At 35.8% G+C, this 21,650-nt stretch overlaps 1 protein-coding gene across 9 annotated transcripts in view; it reads right to left on the bottom strand.

The window, feature by feature from the left end:
• The window catches only part of ARID1B (AT-rich interaction domain 1B), a 551,978-nt gene that overhangs the window by 289,821 nt on the left and 240,507 nt on the right, over nucleotides 1-21,650 (bottom strand). The gene's annotated exons all lie outside the window — the stretch shown is intronic.

Raw genomic sequence — 21,650 nt, 5'->3', positions numbered from 1 at the left:
GGCAAAGTATCCACCTACCATACAGATAACCATGATTAAATCACTTTCATCTACCTGAACCAATTCTGTCTTGTATAAAAACGGGGTTTTAATAGCTATTTATACTCCCTATTCCTAAGGATTGTTCTGAAGAAAGGGTTTGTAAGAATCAGAATAAGACATAAATGTGTTGCTATTACAATAGATGATAGGCTAGATAAAACTACCAATAGATGAATCTGGAGCTGACTAAACACTCATACTCCAGGAATGTCATAAATAACTTAGTTACCAATCTAGAGCAGGGAGTCAATCTAGAGCAATCTCGAGTCAAACTTGAATACAAATGGATCCCTATAGTTAAGTTCCAAAAAGGCAATTATGAAAATGGGGGAGAACTAGTTTGGTTTATAGGGGGGAGAGAGGATTGAACCTAACAGGGCTTAGTTGTGAACCAGCAATGTGATACAACAGCTAAAAAAAAAATGTGAGGGCAATCTTAGTCTGAACATGGGGTCAGCTTATGGAAAATAATTGTACTCACCTCTCATCAGACCACATCTGGAATACTGGGTCCAATTCAGGCTGTCATGCTCTAAAGTGGACATTTTAGAGGTCATCTCTTCTAATTTATACCTCAGCAGGGAGATCACTCAAAAATACATCTGCTGCATTAGTCTCTTCATAACAATAAACTTAATACCTGTCTTAAGGTAGCCCCACTTAGAGGCAAAATTATTTGGAGGTTTTCCCTACAGCCAGTGAAATCTTCCATTCTGCAAGAATAAACTTGATCTCTATTTCACAGAACAACTTTTCTTTCACAGACTCAAAGAAAGTGATTACTCTCTTCTTTATTAAACTTTCTAGAGATGAAACGGGGAAATGAAACCAAGACAAGTCAAAAATGTATAGAAACCATCTTGTCTTGGCATCTCCAGTACTTTGTACATGTCAATTAATGAAAATGCATCTATCAAGAAACAACCTACTGTGACTCTGCCACTGAAAGTGCTTAATGAATGTCTACTGAATTGAGCTACATTTCTTGAGAAACTTTTTTTTTAATGAGGAAGGTGAGTCTGAAAAGTAGAAGACGAAGGGGAAATATCTTAACTGCTTTCAAACATCTGATAACTATCATAGAGCTGAGCTGACTCCTCCCCTAGTGGCTAAATCTCCGTAGTGTAATCAAGTCCACCTACCCTTTGGCAGCTCAGGTAAAAGTTTGGTAGAATTATCAGAGTAAATTCCAAACCCCTTCAACCATGGAGGGGAAAAATTGCCCCTAAATAATTGCCATAGTCCTTGAGGGGTACAAATATGAGATCCTTTACACTGTGCCCCAGTGAAAACTGTACCAGTTTTTTCTCCTTGAGAATATGCTTGGCTCTAAGAATCTGTGTTCTCTAATTCCATATTATCCTCACTCAGTGTCCTTAATCTCTCCACACCTCCCAAGAAATCAATAGGAACACTAGGCGAAAGAGATTAGAACCTGGACATTCAGCTACAGCAAACCATTCACACTGCCACGGACATGTGAGCAAAGATGGAAAGGAAAATAGCCTAATAGTGGCCACAGATGTGGTGAGAAGTGACTAGTTCCTCCTTGGGAATTTAAATAAGAGGAAACGAATGCACCCTTCATTAACAAATATGAATTTTTACAAGATTATCAACAGTATTTGCTCCTTATTATTCTATTAACTCTGCAATTTCAATGTTCCAGTATAACTAGAAGTAACTGTAAACTTCACTATATAAAAGCTCCAGCTGCTTTATCTCTGAATAAAAACACAAAATTCCAAAACAGTCTGCCTACAGGGTTTAGATGACTTTTATTTATATTACTAGGTATCAAAAAGCAATATCACTATAATGTAATGTTATGGAAATTAATTAAGCCAAATATGAAAAGGCATAAAAACAATTTAAAATGCCATAATACTGACATATTAGAGAAAATAACAATGCCCCCAAAATAAATTGGGAGAAGGCCTTATCTTTGATAAATATGCTGGATGAGTAAATGTTTGTAAATTATAAATTAAAGCCAAGGGTTTAAGTCCTGCTTCTGGCACATATTGGCATGTAACATGGAAAAGTCATTCTCAATGCTCTAGAAGGCCAGGAGTCAAATACAGCCTGAGGGCCACAGCACTCCCCAGTGAGGCTAAACCAGATTCAAATGTAACTGGGAAATATTTAACAAAATAAATAAAAATCCAACAGAATGTAGATAATGTTAGTATGTGGTTTCTGAGCCAATATGCAGAGGACAGGGATCCTCGTTATACAGCTTAGTAGCCCTGAGTCTGAGTCTGACACCAGTGGTCTAGAGAAACCCTCTCAGACTAAGAGGAGCTGTCTAACAGCTAGGACTGAAATTACTGCATCAAGTTCCTATCCTCCAAATAAACTTAAAAATATTTATTTCATATACAGTTATACAGACAGAAAAGAGGTTCAGTTCATATGAGTATGACACCAAAAGAACACAGTTGGGTTTCCAGATTCTAGATCCACAAACTTAATCTGTCCAAGTGATTTAATTTTCAGGCCTTATTCATCTACATAGGGGCATTTTCTCTTAATACTTGAATGTCTGTACATTTAATATAAAAAGCTTCCTGAGTATACATTGGTCTAATTTAGATCTATCTGATACATAGTAATTTCAAACTGAGATGGAGAAAGTATGGACACTTCAGTATCCATATGCATCTTTAGCTCAATAATGGCAGAAATAAAAGTTCCCATCAACTTAGAGGCAATTAAAAAAGAGGCACAACAGCATCAATGTTAACCAAGAGAAAGAACAAAGGTAAAGGAAACAGACCAAACTGCTGAAAGAGCTAGTGAAAGGATCCATTAAAAGTTATCTGTATTTGTATTGCAAATTATTATTGGCACTTTCACCCCCACACAGAAATCACAGTTCCTAAGATGAACAGTATGATGCCTCCAACTTTCATGCTACTAAGGCAGCTTCCTACAAAATTCACATATTACCTGCGTACCCTCAATGTTTGCTTCAGACTAAGTAGGGGAAATTTGTTTTCTACATCTAATAAAACAACCATACACATGGCTGGATGAAAATGACTCACATCACTTACTGTATACAAAATAAAATAATTGTATCATATAAGATGTGGTGCACATGTATACAAAGGATCAGTCTCTACTTACATGACAATCACCTGAATCCTACATCAGTCATAAGTAAAAAGGTAACAAAGTATGAGGGTCTCTGTGCATATGTGAACATAGTCGATGTGCAGCTACTAAGTACGTAATGCTTAACGCCTATGTATAAAAAGCAAACAGTCTATGTGGGAAATCTTGAAAATTCCAAAAGAATTAATGAAATCTTCTATGTAATAAAACTGGTTTTTAAAAATTAAGTAAAATATACATGTCATGACACATTATCCTAAAGCAGATGAATATTTGTATATTAAAGGGCATAAACATTTTTTTCCATTCAATGCACCATGCAGGACAGAAAAGACTTGCCAATAGCTATAGAAGAGTCAATATTCATTGTAAGATACACCCCACCCCATACTAAAGACAGTTTCTGCAGTGCTGAGATGAAAATACAAGAAAATATATGTAACCCGAGATAGAAGCACTGGAAAGAAAGCCTCATTTGGATTTTAAAAGGTGCTCTTGTGAAGGGTGGAAAAGACCCATTTCACTTAGTACAAAATTTACACACTTAAATAGAAAACACAATCTAATCAGCTTTGTATGCATATTCAGCACAAGCAAAAACTAAACTTCAAATGAGCGAAATGCCAATGAAAATGTCACCCAACTATTTGAGCCTATTACTTTACAACTAAACAAGTCATTTTTTTTTTAAAATAAAAAGATTCATGATCCCCGCTGCCACCCAGTGCTTTAATACCTCTGGTAAAAAAAGCGGAAAGAAACAACTGAATATCAAGCTGTTGATCACTAATGTCTACCACATGGGGAACAAAATAAGCATGTAAGTGTATATTCAATGAAAAAATAACTGTTATGAAATATTCATTTGAAAAGTAATTAAGCCTCACAATTGAAAAGCTAACCTTTCACAACACAAAGTAATCATGCAGCTTAGAGATTAACACATTCTGTGTCCTCTGGTGTTTATTACAATTTATTTAACACCTCATCCACTTTGATACTTGTGTTATTTATATATTTTCTTTGCCTAAAAGCTGAAAATTTAAAACAGCCCAAGAATATTTCTCTCCCACAAACAGTCAAACTTACAAGCTTGCAGGTTACATCAACAAAAGAACAACAAACTATTTTGAACTCAAATTTAGGATCCCATACCTCCCCCTGGGCAAGTTTAGCACATCTAAAAGATCTGCACGGTATAAAATTTATGTACATCAGAAAATTCATCCTACACAATCAGTATAGAGTTTCAAATGTATCCTTTCACAGATAAGCAATAACTACAAAGTTACATAATTTTACATACAAAGCAAATGCATGTTCTTGGTGGAGACACATAAACTTACATTGATATGCAAGTAATTTTTTAAGTTCAGAAGGTCTCAAATAATCCTATCTTAATTTTCCTAACATAGGATATCACATAATTAGCTCTTCTGTAGTCTCAGCACATAAAGAGAAAAGGGATTATTCATTAGGGGAAGGAATTAGCAGGAAGGATTTTAAGCTTCAATGGCCAAAACAGACTATTAGTTTTCATTTGGCTATTGGGCTGGTAAGCAGAGTGGTCTCTAAAGCATCACCAGCATATAACAATAAATTCTCAAAATTAGTCTTAACACCTGCTATTCTAATACTCAATAGTGAAAAGAGCTGAATCAGCCACTATAACACACTCATTCAAGTAACATACTATTGATGTCACAAAAAGTCTTGAGAGCTCATCGTTTTAGGAAGCCAAAGGTCAGAAGATGAGTTAATAAGCCATGCAGTGGAGACAAGGGCTCAGAAACGCGCTGAAAGAAAACACTTTACATAACTGGGCAAGACAAAATGTAAAATTGTGAGCCTTCCTTCAAGGCAGATAAAGGAATTTTTAACAATATGAAACAGGAGATATATATGAGAAGATACTCATTCAAGAGTTCATTCTTTCCACAAATGCAGGCATCTTAAATAGGAAAGGTGCATGTCAGAAACACAAGGTTCTATGACAAACTGTGTAGTCACGCCCAGACCAGGAGCAAAAGTTATCATAATGGTCTCTTCTCCCTCTCTGACCTCTACAGCCGCCATGAGACTTCTTGGGTAAAAGACAAACCAAACAAAATACACCTCTGCTAGGAAAATGCCATGGGATTGTAGCAGCAATTGGGCAGCAGCAGCATCCATCATTTTTATAGCACTTCCCACATTACTCATTTCATCCACACAGGAAATGTCAGATTATTAAGTGACTTGTCCAGGGTCACACAGCTGGGAAGTGTTTGAAATAGGACTTGACTTTAGGTCTTCCAGTTCTAAATACAACACTATCCACTTTGATTGTAGTATGAACTCAAATTCATGAGATCACTTCAGGGGATGAGATTCAGGGGATGCATTATTCTCACCTGTCAGGACCTATTACCAACGATTTATCTAACCTCATAGAGTCAATGTGAATACTATCCCATAAAATCTGTTTTACAACACTTTGCACAATATTAAAAAAAAAAAAACCTAGAGGTAAAAATGGAAAATGGGGGCAATATTTGAATATATAGGTCAACTTTAAAAATAAAATTTTTAAACACTATGCCTTCTATCATCTTACCTTCCTTATATTTTACAAACAAGGAAGCTGGGGCTCAAATGAAAATTACCTGCCCGAAGTTACACAATGAGTATACTATCAGAAGTGAGATTTGAACATACATCTTCGGATTTCATATCCAATGTTCTTTACACTCCTGTCTTGATCCTTACATTCCTATTTGTACCAGAAAATGGAATTGTTCTATATATTAAGATCACAGAGTTGGAGGAAGAGGGTTCTGAGTAGTATATGAAGAAGGATAAGAAAAAAGTAAACTAGAAAAGGGAATAAGACCACTTCACAACTCTTTTATAATAAGTAACTAACACAGGCCAATGAGTAGTGTAAGGCTGTGTGTCCATTATGAAAACTGTTAAATGTTTTGCAAATTTTTTCAAAGCTAGAACTGACTGCACAAAAGACAATGATTGAAGTAGAGGAAATCAATTTGGATTTGTTCATTATATAACTAAACAGAAAATACTTTAAGATAGTATACAGATACATTCAAAGTGGTGACATAAAAAAGCAATGTGACAGTTTTTTCTAGTAGAGATAGGTTGGCTATGTGGAATTTTTTTTTTTTTTTTGCTATAAAATTCAATTTTTGTTCTGTTTTAGAATGTATAACAAGAATGTTTTTTAAAATATTCTCTTTGTTTAACAAAAACTTAGCCTTAAGATATAGATGTTATTCTACCTTATATAACCATTTATATTTACAAGAAACAATTAAATCCCACTTATATACTTAATGCAAATTTAATATTCAGTAAGATGAAATACTGGTTAAAGATAGACTAGCAGCAATCTCGGCAAGGGCTTGCAAAATTTCTCCAAGAGGACAAGGAACCAGGACGTTAGCCTTCAAAAATAATAACATTTTTGCCTTCTAATACCGTCACCTCTTAACAAATGTTGCCCACAAAATGTACACAATGTATTTGGCTTTGATACAGGGATAAGAGGGAAAGACACACACACACACACACACACACACACACACACACACACACACACACACTGTGAGGGGCAAAAAAGAACAGTATTTCGGTGTGTCAGTGTTCAAATTTTGAATTATTTGAACTTAAAAAATTTTTAAAATGTTCTGCTTCCTTGCATATCTTCGCTTTTACATGGTCTGTAAGAATGGATTTTAGAAATCTATCTATGGCAAAGACAAAGATTTTAAATGAGAAGGGAGAGTTTGTAGTTCAACAACTCCTCCCATTAACTTTTAGTGGCAGGTAAGTAAATCTATCAATAGTCTTAACAATTCTATATAAGCTCACAATCCAGTTACTACAAAACAATTTCTTTATACCTTCTCCTATGAATTCTAAAATCCCCATCCAAATTTTGTTCAGTAAGTAGCTCCAGAGATTTGTAAAATCTAACATGGAAGAAAAAAGCTTTAAAACCAGATGTTCAACACACTAGAAAAGAAATAAATGAATGATAAGGCTATGCTAACAGTTTATAATCTGATTTCATCATAATGATGGTTGGCACAGAGTCTGGCTAATGTCATTCACATTCGTAAAGAAGAAGTTCAAATCTCCCTTCTAATACTTAACTACAAGTGTGACCGTGGACAAGTAACTTAACATTCCTGGTCATCTGTTGCCTTGTCTATCTAATCAGGAGTTTGGACTAGATGGCTTCCAAGGTATATTCTGGGCATAAATGCATGAATGATCTTATAGATTCTGGTGGCAATTTTGAAACAGTAATAGTGTTTGAAAAATTGCAATCTAGAAATGCTAGCAAAGGTGGTCTAGCTCTACCAGATCTCAAATTGTATTATAAAGCAGCAATTATTGAAACCACTTGGTACTGGCTAAGAAACAGAAGGGTAGACAAGTGGAATAGGCTAAGTACTCAAGACACAGTAGTCAATGAATATAGCAATCTACTGTTTGATAAACCCAAGAACCCCAGCTTCTGAGATAAGAACTCACTGTTTGACAAAAATGGCTGGGAAAACTGTTTAACGGTGTGGTAGAAACTGGGCATAGACCAATGACTGACACCATACACAAGAATAAAGTCCAAATGGGTACATGATCTATGTATAAAGACTGATACTATAAACAAATTAGTGGAGCGTGGAATAGTGTACCTATCAGATTTATGGAGAAGGGAAGAATTTTTGACTAACGAAGAGAGAGAAAGCATTATGAAGTGCAAAATGGATAATTTTGATTCATTAAACTGAAAAGTTTTTGCACAATGTAGCAGATCATTTTCTTTTGTACTATGTTTTGGTTTGTTATGGTTTCTCTCATTTTAATTCTTCTATACAACATGACTATAGTGAAAATTATTTAATAGGAATGTATGTGTAGAACCTATATAAAATTGTATGCCATCTCAGGCAGGGAGGGGAGTGGTAGGGGGAGGGAGGGAAAAAGAAATCTAAATTATATGATAGTGATTGTAGAACACTGAAAATAAATAAAAAAACAAAAAAAAAGAAAAGAAATGTTATCAATTGTCTTCACATGTAATTAGAAAAAAATAAAATACTATTTAAAAAAAAAAAAAAGAAAAATTGGCATCTTCTCCCCCTCCACTAAACATGATCAATGTTCAATTTTGGAGACATTTTATTTTCTCTTTTAGCAAATTAATTAAGTGGATTATTTTATAAGCTTCAAAATACAAAACCAACTATGCTCTTTTTCTGAAACTGAAGTAAGAATGACTGTAGAGTTCTCTACTCTTTTGCTGGGAATAAATTCTCCTTTTGTAAATAAAAACCTTATATTAAGGGATGTGTGTACAAATGCAAAGACATATACATATATGTACATATATTCAAATATATATACTTACACACACTCAGAATATATGTATATTTATACACAAAAGTACACCTACCTAGGTATCGGAAATGAAAAACCACAATGACAGAGACGATGTCATTTAGATAATGTGAATCTTATGCTGGTTCCTGGATTCATTATGAACAAATCTTTTGGGGTTTTCCCCTTTTGACAAGTGCTTTTTAGACTGAAAAATGAATCAAGAAGAGTAGGCAAGAAATGGGCACTTAACCTCTCTAGCTTGCCTTGCCATGAAAATTGACTCAAAAGAACATACACTCAAAACCCATTCAGACTCAACTGAATTTGCTCATAAATAGCAATAGCATTTTTAAGAGTAGTACTTTGTCAATAGAAACAAAATTTCTACAAATTATTTCCTGGAAGGAATTATGGTTGAAATACAGTAATTACAGAGTGAAAGAAATATAATTTTAGCTTACTAGAAAATTAAGATAAATTATTTTAGGAGCAATAATTCCACAAACAATGAACAAGGGACCAAACAGGAAAGGACATCTGTCACCAAAACAGATGCCACATCATGCATGGAATACAGTGTAATTATCCAACTGCAGAAAAAAATTTTAACCAAAGATATAAAAATTTTCAAGCAAAATTAAAAATATATTCAACAAGGTCTTGACAGTGATTTAACATGAACATTATACTTAGAAATAAAATGAATGGGGGGAAACTCAAGCGATTCTAAATATTCAGCCTTAAAAGGGAACAGAATTAGCTCAAATAAGCCACTTGGTATAGACCTCTTAACTACTATGAAAGGACTAAGGAGGAGGGGTTGGAGGGGACAGGAAGTCATTTCAACTCAACTCTTACACAAAAACTATTATTTTTTCATCTTGAATAGGAGAGAAACAAGTGCTCTCCATAATCACACAAAGTGACCTAGCTCTCTTAAAGTGCTGCTTTAGATCAACAAAGAGTTATCACAAGCAGAAAGTATGACTAGCCTTCTCCTTATTCTAAGTCCTTACTTTAGCTTTACTAGAGACAAAAGTGATGAAGGCCAAAAGCCTCAATATGTGTTAACCAAATTGTTTCCGGCTTTGGGGAATGTTTTTACAATCTTTATCCTCCTAAGAAAATAAGTAAAAGACCAACACAAATGGTGACCTACCCTCACCAGCACAGCGGGGATCTAAGACTGAACTTAACTTCTCTTTGCTTAAAGGGAAAAAAAAAATAACCAGTGTCTTTAAAACTGAAAAATCTGTGAAGAGAGAAGTAATCTATTTAGGCAGACATAGTTCAAAAAAGTTACTACACTGCTACAACACTCTGCAAATATCTTTTGTAAAATACTAGACCTCTAGTATTTTTGAGGAGAAAAAATGTTAACAATGAGATGCTATAACAATCCACATAATATCTTAAAGAATCAACCTCCCTACACAACAAGTTAGTTCCAATTAACCTAGACTTTCCCAACAATCTTAATCTATGATCACTTTCTCTTAGAGATTTGAGAGTTCCAAGTAGCATAGTGTAACACCACACTATTAAAAAATATCAGGCTAAATTTATAGAGAAAAGAAGTCCATTTTGTACAGGATTTTAATATAGAAATCTCATGTCCCCATTTAACAACTTTTCTATGGTCTTGTTGCTATAATAAAACCAAAACACACTTTAGAATTTTGTATTTAAGTAGAGACATATGTCATAGTTACTGATTTTTGCTGAACTGGAAACCCCAGATAGTTACCATCTGGGTTAGGAAGTGTGGAGGAGGGGAAGGAAGATTCAATTTCAGAAATTTCTCACCCATCTTTAAAGGTTGTTCTGCTTGGTTAGTGAAATTACATAACTCCCTTTTCCCTCTTTACTTTAGTTCTTTTAACTAAGAGAGGTTTCTTAAACAGCTACAGCAGTCAGAGACACGCTATGGTTCTAGTTACCTAGGTTTAAAATTTTTCTGAGAGAAAAGACAAAAACTAGTGCTGTTAGACAAAAGGACAAAGAAGAAATTGAAAAATACAGAACTTAAAAAGGTAAACTCTAATTTACCACTTCAACCATCAAAAGCAGTGTACCACATGGGGGGGGGGGGGGGGGACAGGGGTTATTGGGGGGAGAAAGCAGTGGTGTTTGCATCTGGCATCAGTTGAGGGATCACTCTCACAAAGGCAAAAACTGCAGACTTAAGACAATGAAATACATAAAACAATGAATTCAACTCTTCTCAAAAAAGGGCTAGAGAAAACAATTAAATACAACACTTTTTTAAAAATTGATTTACATTCCACAATTGATCCTATCTCCAACCCACATCTCCAACACAAAAACTATGCCATTGGAGTACAAACTGTTCAGTTTTATCAAGCTGGAAAGGTTTTTCAATTACAGGGCCTGGGATGGATTGCACACATTGCCTGAGTACCAGAAGCAAGACTCAATTCAGAGAGGCTCACTACCAAAAGGTTAGCACAAGGTGATGAATTTTTTGCTCACAGAAGTGAAGGAAGACTGTGACCCCTCCACATTACAGCAGATATGACAGTGAAAATGGAGGCAGTCCCTACAAGAGGAAAAAAATTTTATGTAAATCAGGCAATTTATTTTAAAGTGTTTGGCAATTCTTGGTGAGCTTGTAGTTTTTCTTCTTTCCAGAAAATGGCGATGCATCAGCTAAAGCCACCAGAAGGACATGTAAACTTCTTAGTAAACCTATGTATACAATTAAGGACAGATCAGTGATTTCTTTAGAAAAAGGTATTTGATAGGCAGAAACTCCCTCCACCAAGACAGTTGCTACAATCTAACTACAGATCAGCAAATCCTACGGAGGTTTCTAAAGTGAACACACATTAAGGGGCTTCCCCAAGGTCTCAAAGTGAGTAAAATATCATAAGAATTTGAACACATATCTTCCTATCCAATACACTGCCAATTTCTTAGCAAAATGAATCCATAAATTCACCTTCTTTCATCACAGAACCACAGGATTTAGCCCTGGAATGGAGCACAGAGATAATAATGATTAAGTTACAGTATGAAAAATGAAAGTAAAAATAAAAGTAATAGTGCATAAAAAAAGTCTTGGGGAAGGAGAGGGAGAAAATTTTAAACTTATTTAAGTGATTGCTGAAAACTGAAAACAAATAAATAAATAAATTTGAGGGGAAAAGTTACAGTGTGAATTATTATCTACTGCTTTATGTCTAGCACTACAGAATACGGTAAATGCTGCAAAATAAAGCAAGTATTAAGAAATCTGAAGAGAAATTTTGTATTTGACCATCAATTTTTTAAAAAATTTCTTTAAACAAAGGGAAAGAGGAATTTGAAAACGATGTTGTCTGATGTGATGTGGTATAGTGACTAAAAGTAGGAGAGTGCAATACTGTAACAGTGGATTATTTTTAAGTAAAAACATGTTATTTAATTATGTGAATACAGAAGATCAAGCTTGAGTTTTGAAGAAGAATGAAAATATGAAAGTGAAAATGTGGCTATTCCAGCTAACCACTATATTATTTTGCCTGCAAAATATAATTATCACAAAATAGCAAGCCTGCAAGACATTAACATGTAGTGAAGAAAAATATTGCCCCTCGCTAAAAAATAAATGCAAGGCAGTATCATTCAACTTGCTTGCCAGTATCCTAGCAATTTTAAGTTGTGCACAACAGAGCAGAACATTAACTATCTACAGTCTCTTACAGTCTGAAGATGATTAAACTCATCGAATTACAGCTTGTAAACCAAACATTGATAAGAATTGTCAATTACCAAATGCTACAAAGCACATATGAGGGACTGGGAAGCAGGCAAGAAAAGTCAGGATGACAACATGGTCACCATAAAAACAACCACCAACTTGGCATCATGCCTGATCTGTGTAACCACTCAAATGGGTAGCTGACGGAATATTTCTCCTAAAAAGACTGCCAGGGGAACTCCAAGGTTTTCCTGTAATTTCCCCACATTTTTTAGGACTCAGCCATGTTCTGCCACAGGTTAAAGCTCTGTGCTATGATCTGGGTTCACTGGTACACACTGAGAGAGGGCATAGAAGGCTTCCTCTTAGAATCACTTCTTTTTGCCACTTATGAAGCATTTCTATCAGGCACTGTGCTAAGAATCTGGGATACAAGAAAAGGTAAAAAAACAAAAACAAAAACAAAAAAAATTGGTCATGTCATCAAGGAATTTCTCATTCTAGTGGATGAGACCACATGTAAACAACTAAATAGACATGCAACTTATTCAGTTGTGGAAATTGATGGAAGGCATGAGTAGCTAAGGGACTGGGAAAGTCTCTTGCAGTAGGTGGAATTTGAACTGAATCTTAAAAATGTCAGGGAAACCAAGAAGCTGAGATGTGGGAGACAGCCAAAATAAGAAAAAGAACAGAAAGATGGAGTGTCATTTTCAAGGGCCCTGTTACACAATAGGCCAGTTTCACTGGAAGTAGAGGGGATGGAGGAGACTAATGGTAATTCGAATGGAAAGGCAGAAAGGCACAGGACTAGAAAAAAAATACCTTACTAGCTTTCTGGAGGATAGATTGAAAAGGGAAGAATAAAAGTAAGGAAATAAGTCAATCGAGAACATATTGCAGTAGTTTAAGAGAGGGCTGATGGAAGCCTAAATAAGGGTTAAGGCTGTATGAGTAGAAAGAAAGGGGGCATAAATAAGAGATGTTGTAATGACAGAAATGACAACATTTGGCAACCAACTGGATATATAAGGTAAAAGTAAGAAGCAAAGGATGGTGGTGCCCCTGACAATAATAGTAATGTTGGGAAAGGTAGGTGAAGGGTGGCAGGGGTAGAGACTCAAATTGGTGACACAGGACCGGACCTCAGAGAGGAAAAAAAAGAACTAGGGTTAGATATACATATGTATGGATGTGAGAATCACCTTCATAAAGATTATAATGGAACCCAGGAGAAGTGGTTAAGATAAGACAAGCATTGGGGGTGGGTATAACATAAATAAAAACCCAGCAAAGAAGACTAAGAAGATGCCCTGAGAGCAGGGAGGATCAAGACTGAGAAAAGGTCATGAGATTTTGATCATTTAAAAAAATCACCAAGAAGTTTGGAAAGAGGCATTCAGCTGAATGATGGGATTAGAAGTCACACTGCAGAGGATTTAGAGGAGAAGAAATAGAGAGGATGATTTGGTTCAGGACTGTAGCCACCAAGAGCAGCACAGGACAGTAGTAATTCTAAACAGTGGAATCAGGTGAGGTTTTGTTTTAAAGGAAATGGGAGACACGGGCAAGCTGGCACCAGGGAAGAAGCCAGTAGACAAGAAGAGATCAAAGATAAGAGATTTGGGATTGCAATGAAAGCAATGTGCCATAGAAGTTGGCAGGGGATGGGATGAAGGATACGTGTAGAGAAACTGCCTTTATTAAGGAACAGGGCCACCTCTTCATGGGAGACAGTGAAGGAGGACATGGCAAGGGAAGACATGTTGGATGATGTGAGAGGAGAAAGAACTGGATGAGGATGGTTAATGTGAACTTCAAATTCCCTCAATTTTGTCATTGAAGTTATAAGGCAAGGTTCAAGGAAGGTACCATGGGAGGCTTGATGAGAAAAGGTTTGGAACAGTTCAATTAGGGAGGAGCAGAGTATTGCCCTGCTGGATTAAGATAGGGATATGATGTAAGGAGACTGGTTAGATCCCCTCCAAAATTCTTCTTAAGGGCCATCTTTGATGTGCATCTTTCTCTGACTGCCATCTTATCTGCAGGAGGCCTCTCCATCCCATTAAAACAATTACTTGGTTCTTATATCTGTTTTACATATGCTTATTTATTTATGTATTCTTTCCCTAACAAAATGTAAGCTCTTTGATATCACATATGCTTTCTTCTTCTCTTTATCTTCTAGGATCTGAAATAGTGTCACAGAACATTGTTAATAAATGCTCATTGATGGGCTGATTCAAAGACAGTTGCGATCTAGGTAAAATTTCAGACCAACATTGAGAAATCAGACACTTGAGAAATAACAATATCTTCTTATGAAGGTAATTAATCTATAAAATCACCAAGACACAGGCTTTAACAAAGTAATAGATGACCTTCAATTAGGAGTAAGGAATCCATGAGCTTGTTTCTCATAAGGGATTACCTTATCAAAAAATTTCTTCTCAAAGTCCATTATGCATTAAATAATCAAGTGCATGAGGGCTCCAGGAGTAGGAATAAAGGAGAGGGTATCAGAAGGGGTGTTAAGAAGGCAGTTTATCTCCTTCCATTCTATCCCTGAATTTATGGTACAATCTTCTTACACTATTTACAATGTAAGAGTCTAATCATTTTAAAACTGAGTTGTGTTTTTACTATTTTGGGGTTGTATTTGTTTCTAATTAAGTAAAACTGTCTTTACTTGTAGTTCTTGACCTAGAACAGGGGGGAAAAAAGGAAGCAGGGATATGAGGTCTAAACACTCTTTCCACACCAGGGAGGTTTGTACATTATATGAATCCCTTCAAGAAAACACAGAAGTGCCCTGGTAGGACAACCTCAATGTTATTTATCCAAGAAACTCGCTTTTTATTGTTGTTGTTTGGAAGGTGGCACATACCACTACTTAATTATTTAGAATGCTAGATGAACTATGTAATAATAAGTACCCAGTATTTAGTTCTCTCTAAATCTCTCACCTACTGAGAAAGAAGTCAAAATGATGGGAAAATGAGGAGAAAAGGCCTCTCTCTGGGCAGTCAAAGAGATGACAGAATGTTCATGCTCTAAAGCTCAAGCACTTACTCACAGGAAAGCCCCTCAGGCCTTCTGTCAGAGACTAATTTTAGAGACAATTCTAACAAGCTGAAACTTGGTTATCTGGTTTCTCAGGCATCACAAGTGTGACATTAGAAGGAAATGGGAGGTAAGGTTGCTTTAATGCTAGGCAAACTACAGACTTACCTAACCAAATAATCACATATCAACAGAAGCAGAAAAGAACTTTTGACAATATTCATTACTGTAAAAGAAGAAAAGAGAAACACCAGAAAACATAGAAAAGAACCTTTCCTTAAAATGATAGTGTGTGTATCTGCATGTGAGCGCACACACAGACGTATACACACACACACACAGCTATTGTTTTAAGTAACAAACTAGAAACACCCTTATTCAAATAAATTCAAGGAATAAAGAAAGATGTCCACTGTCAATTAATAACATAATAGTCAACAGTATACATTTACTAGTATATGCCAGGCACCAGGGACACAAAAAGAAAAAAAAGACATTTCCTGACCTCTAGGGGATCACAATTTAAAGGGGGAGCTAAACACAAATGAACAACAAGATGCTGTTGTTATTTAGTCATTTTTCACTCGGGTCTAACTGTTTCTAACCCCTGGGGGTGGGGGAGGGGGGTTTTCTTGCCAAAGATACATAAGTTTGTCATCAATTCCTTCTCTAGCTCATTTTACAAATGTGGAAATAGAGGCAAACCCGGTGAAGTGACTTGTCCAGGGTCACATACCTAGTAAGTGTTTGAGGTCTTATTTGAACTCAGGTCTCCCTGACTTCAGGGATGGGACTCTATCCACTGACATCTAGCTGCCCCAAACATGTTATACACAGGATAAATAGGAAATAAGTAAAAGAAAGAAGGCACTAGAATTAAGACGTGTTGGGAAAGGCTTCTATACAAGATGGGATTTTTGATGGAATTTGAAGGAAGACAGAGAAGTCACTAGGAGGCAATCCAGGCATGAGAAACAGTCAGAAAAAAAAACCTAAAGTCAAGTACTGTCATTACTTCTAGTTGACATAATATTAGAAATGTTAGTTATAACATTCACAAAAAGAAACTGAGGGAGTAACCGCAACTAAAGAAGAAACAAAGTTATCCTTTTTTACAGATGTGATGGGGTAGTTAAAGAATCCTAAAGAGTCAATTAAAAAATTAATTAAAACAATAACTTCAGCAATCTTTCAGCATACAAAATAAATTCGCCCAAATCATGAACATTTCTATATAAAAATCAGCAGGAAAAGAAAAAAACTTCACTTAAAACTGCTATAGAATATGTAAAATACTTGAGAGTCTACCTTCTGGGATAGAAAAAAAACTATACAAATACAAGCAACTAGAAACAATTGCATGCATAAATACAGATCTAAATAACTGGAAAAATGTAACAGCTCATGGGTAGGATGTGTCAATACAATAAAAAGGATAAGACTACCTAAATTTACTTACTCAAAGCCATGCAAAAATAACAAAGGACTGTTTTACAGAACTAGGAAAAATAATAAGGATATTCACATATGGGGACAAAAAGGTCAAAAATCTCAAGAGAAATAATTAAAAGAAGTGGGACTGAGTGAGGCCCAGCAGCACCAGATCTGTAAGTATGTTACAAAGCAGTGAATCTCAACACAGTTTGGTACTTGTTTTTAAAAAAAAAAAAAAAAGATTCATCAGAGAAACAGATTAGGTATACAATATAGAGTAGCAAAGCATCCAACAATCTTGTAAACATAAACACCCGAACCACTATGATAAGGACTTATTATCTGACAAAAACTGCTGGCAAACTAGACAACAGTATGGAAGAAATTGCATTTAGAGCAAGACCACAGACTTCATACCTGTGGATATGAAAAAATGTCATCATCAAATAGGAGCTAGAGAAGATCACAGAAGATAAAAGATAATTTCATAAAATTTAAAAGTTTTTGCAGAAATAAATCTTAAAAAGTGAAATTATTAACTGGGAAAAACTTGTCAGCAAGTTTCTCTGATGAAAGCCTTTAGGAACTGCTTCAAATTTATAAGAATAAGAACCATTTCTCAATGGCTAAATAGTCAAAGCATAGGAACAGGCCATACTGAAAGGAAAAAACACAGGTTAGCTCATAACGTAAGAAAAAATGTCTTAAATCATTATTACACACTAAAGCAATTCTGAAATTCCTCTTCCTATTCATTACAGTGACAAAAATTAAAAAAAGAATAATCATACGTGTTAGAAAGGCTGTGGGAAAACACACTGGTGTATTACTGGGGCTGTAAATGGGTACAATCATTCTGGAAAGCAGTTTGGAATGATATCCAAATTTACTCAACAATACATTACCCTTTGACCCAGCTATGCCAATGCTAGGCCTACACTAAAAAAAAAAAAGAAAAAGAAAAAAGATTAAAAAACAGATGAAAAAGTCCTATCTGTAGAAAAATACTTACAAGAGCTCTTTTTGTGATGGCAAGAAAAATTGGAAACTAAAAGGATATCCATCAACTGAGAAATAACTAGACAAATGATGGCATATAAATGTGATATCGTGCTGTAAGAAAGAAGGGAAATAAGTTATTTTTTTAAAGGATTCATATGACTGATGCCAAATAAAGTGAAGTAAAACTAAAAGAACAATTTATATTATTATATTAATATTATTAAAATAAAAATTTTTGAAGTTTTACGTAGACTGATGAAGAATCAAATAAGCAGAATCCAGAGGACAATGCATATAATAACAGTGTAGAAAACAAACAGTCGAGAAGGATGTGAGAACTATGATCAATACAATGAGCACTTGTGATTCCAGAGGACCTAATAATGAGATGGTGCTATCCATGAGAGAGGTGATAGATTTAGGATGCAAAACAGGAGACACACACGCCTCTATACAGGCACTGGGGGAATTTGTTTTTCTTTTGAGGACATGGTGAATAAAGCACCTATCAGGCATGGAGTCAGTAAAACCTTCAAAATCTAGCCTCAGACACTTCCTAGTTATGTAAAGCTAGACATGCCACTTAATCTCTGACTCAGTTTCCTCAAATGTAAAGTCGAAATAATGACAGCACCTACCTCACAGGGTTGTTGTGAGGATCAAATGAGATCATGTGAAATACTGCAGGCACTTTATTATTTCACTTTGTTACAAGAGACCTCTCAATGAGCAGAGGCTATGGGTAAAAGCTACTGTTAAAACACAATAAAACAACAAAAAAGAAGGTACAGAAGGTAGGTATGAGGTAAACAGGCACACTGACTATAGTGATAATAATCATAGAATAGCTGATAATACTTCATAGAAAACTTAAAGAATAAAAAACCAAACCAAACCAAAAAAAGACAGAACACTGTAGAGCCATTTAGCACAGGAGCAAAGAGCCAGAGACACGTCAGGGTTCCCCACGGACATTATGCCCACAAACGTATTTCAGGACTTTAGAAAGATTTTCATCTAAACAAGTTAAAATAATAGGTTTGTATTCCTTGAAAGGGTAAACTCTTCACTCTCAAGGGAAAAAAATGGCTGATCCACAACTACTTACTACCTAGATGTTTCAAAGAGTTGAGGCAACCTTATATGGTTTATATAATTTATACTTACATTGCACTTTGTTCAGAGGTAGCCTACATCCACAGTCTCATTTAGGAAATATACGCTCAGAAATGGAGGTGGGACAGCCATGTAAGAAGAGAAACGCGTAACAGATGGACAAACTGAGTGTACCACTGATAAGCAAAATGTATGTGTGTGTGTGTGTCTATGTATGCATGTATGCAATGTAAACAGTCCAGAACACTGAATCCTGTCTTTCTCTCTGTACCAATGATCACAAACTATAAAAATTGTAGAAATACCCACAATGGTGAAATCTTGTATCCAACTGAAATACTGAAAAAGCAGCACTCAAGTCAAATGGTAATTAACTAGCATTTATTAAGCACCAATTATTGACAAGGCACTGTGCTCAGCACTAAAGATAACCGGCAAAAAAAGAGGCACTGCTCTCAGTCCAATAGAGTGAAAACATGAGAGCTATCATCAACAAATAAGATATAGAAAGAAAAAACTGGGGGTGACATCAGAGGTGAGTCACCAGCATTAATGAACATCCTGAAAAGATTCTTGACAAAGGTTGGGTTTTAGCTGGGACTTGAAAGAAGAGGGAAATCAGGAGGCAGGGATGAGGAGGGAGAAAGGCTAGAATTTTACATATATCGTTTCACTAGTAACCTATAATAGGAATGTGAAGTATGAAAGAAGTTAATGCTCCATTTAACGTGGAAGGAAACTGAGGTTCTAAGTCCTTAACTGATTTGCCCACTGTGACTCAGCTAATTAGTGAATGAGGCAGGTATAAAACACAAATTGTTAATTATGTTGTTTACTGTTAATCTCATGTGATGATAGTCTGCCTTTACTTCATGTCACCATGATTTGATGTGTTAAACATAACAAGTGCTGTTTCTATCATGTCTTAGGAACAGGGCCACTAACAAGTCACTTAAGCTAAGTCAGGAGTATTTTCCCACCACAAAACGGGGGGGGGGGGAATACTTGCACTATCTACTTGACAAGGCTGTTGTGAAGAAAATGCTTTGTCAACTATAAAGCAAGAGTTGTTAATGGAGCAAAAGTAAGTGTTGGAGGCCCCAATATTATAGTGAAAGTCACAATGGTTCTTCAATACTGTCAGCAGAAACTACACCCTATACACACAAGGAAAATTCTTTATATACTACACGAAATGCTCCTATAGCCGAACAGCATAGGAGCAACCTTATCACAGAACTGGGAAGGAGGCCAAGCAGCGTCCCTAGGGACTCTTTTGAGTCCCCCTCTTCCATAAAAAGTATTATATCTCTGGAAACCAGGGTCCTGGGACAGCATTGTGGGGAGGGTGAAGGGATTGCTTTTCCAAATGCTATGTGTCTAGGGCTCCCTTGGGGCTGGCACCAGCAGCTACTTCAAGTTCCCTGTGTAATTTACTGTAGCTGCATTACTTGGGCCGCTAAAGATTCCCCATAGTAGAACCCTTAGTAGCCATCCCTGGAATCTCAGATTCATTAGAAGCCACCTCAAGGGAGAAGACGAAATGTTACCAGCACCTCCTCACAGCCACCACCTCCCCAAAGAGAATCCTACAGTTGTCTACAATCAATTTGGATAACCAGATTTTGAATGCCATAGCTTTCTTAGCTCTTAAGACAGTGACAAATATACAGACTGTATTATAAATAAATAAATGCATTTCTGATGACTCAATCTGAGATTGAGTTTGTTGCAGGATACAACTGATAATTCCATGCACTTATATTTTTGGTTCCAAATGCGGGTTCCTTACCCCTGGTTCTCCTCTTTTGTACTCATATAAAGAGATAAATGAATTCAGGATCAAAGACATATTTTTCCATCTTAGGACCTCTGGGCTGGGAATGGAAAGCTAAAATATATTCTCATCAATGTTTGGCAAGTGAGAACTCTTAAAGTTTCTAAGGCAGTAAAAAGCAGGATTGCATAAATTGCATTTATTTGCACCAAAATATACTTCTTTTTAACAGTTTTTCATAACATAGGACCCACAGTCCAAGGAGATTTCCAAATGCCCCTGCAATAGCATAGCCTTCCTGCTAGAAGTACTTGAAACGTGACCATGCTCAGAGGTCAAGGCCAATTTACAGGTATCACTATTTTTTATCATTTACTGACACTTGCATTGTTGGTCTCAATTGAGGCAGTTCCTGAAAACCCAGAAGAGAAGGAAAGTTTGCTCAGACAAAGTATTGCAGGCCTACAGGTAGACAACTGTATCCTTACAGTGTTTAGTATAATACTTTAACTAATGCTAATCCAATGCAATCGTAAAATAATCAATAGTATTGAACTCTCTTAATTTTGGTCCAGATTTACAAATCTACCTAATTCCTTACAAATATGCAAATCACATAGTAGTGTGAAAGGGCTGCATATGAGACTAAGAGGTCAAATGATTTGCCCAAGCTCACAAAGCTAAGGTGTTAGAGCAAGGATCCAGGTCTTCTTGATTCCAAGGCAGACCTTCTATACAATGTACCCTGTTGCCTCATTATTTAGGATATCCTACCAAACTACTTAATGCTATTCACCATGGTAGTTTATGAGATGACACAGATTATTTTAGAGCATATTAAGCTTAAGAGGGATACTTCTACGCATAGCAAATTCTCAAGTATTTCTAATCCTAGAAAACTGATAGCATGGTTAACCAAAATCCATATCTTACTCAAGCCTTCCTGTAATCATACTTTCAAATTTTTACTATCTTGGTAACAATCATGAACAAGTAATTTCCCAA

This window comes from Notamacropus eugenii, chromosome 2 (assembly GCF_028372415.1).
Source record: "Notamacropus eugenii isolate mMacEug1 chromosome 2, mMacEug1.pri_v2, whole genome shotgun sequence".
Taxonomy (NCBI): Eukaryota; Metazoa; Chordata; class Mammalia; order Diprotodontia; family Macropodidae; genus Notamacropus; species Notamacropus eugenii.
The sequence above is the reverse complement of the archived record's forward strand: the minus strand, read 5'-3'. Positions and strand labels throughout refer to the sequence as shown.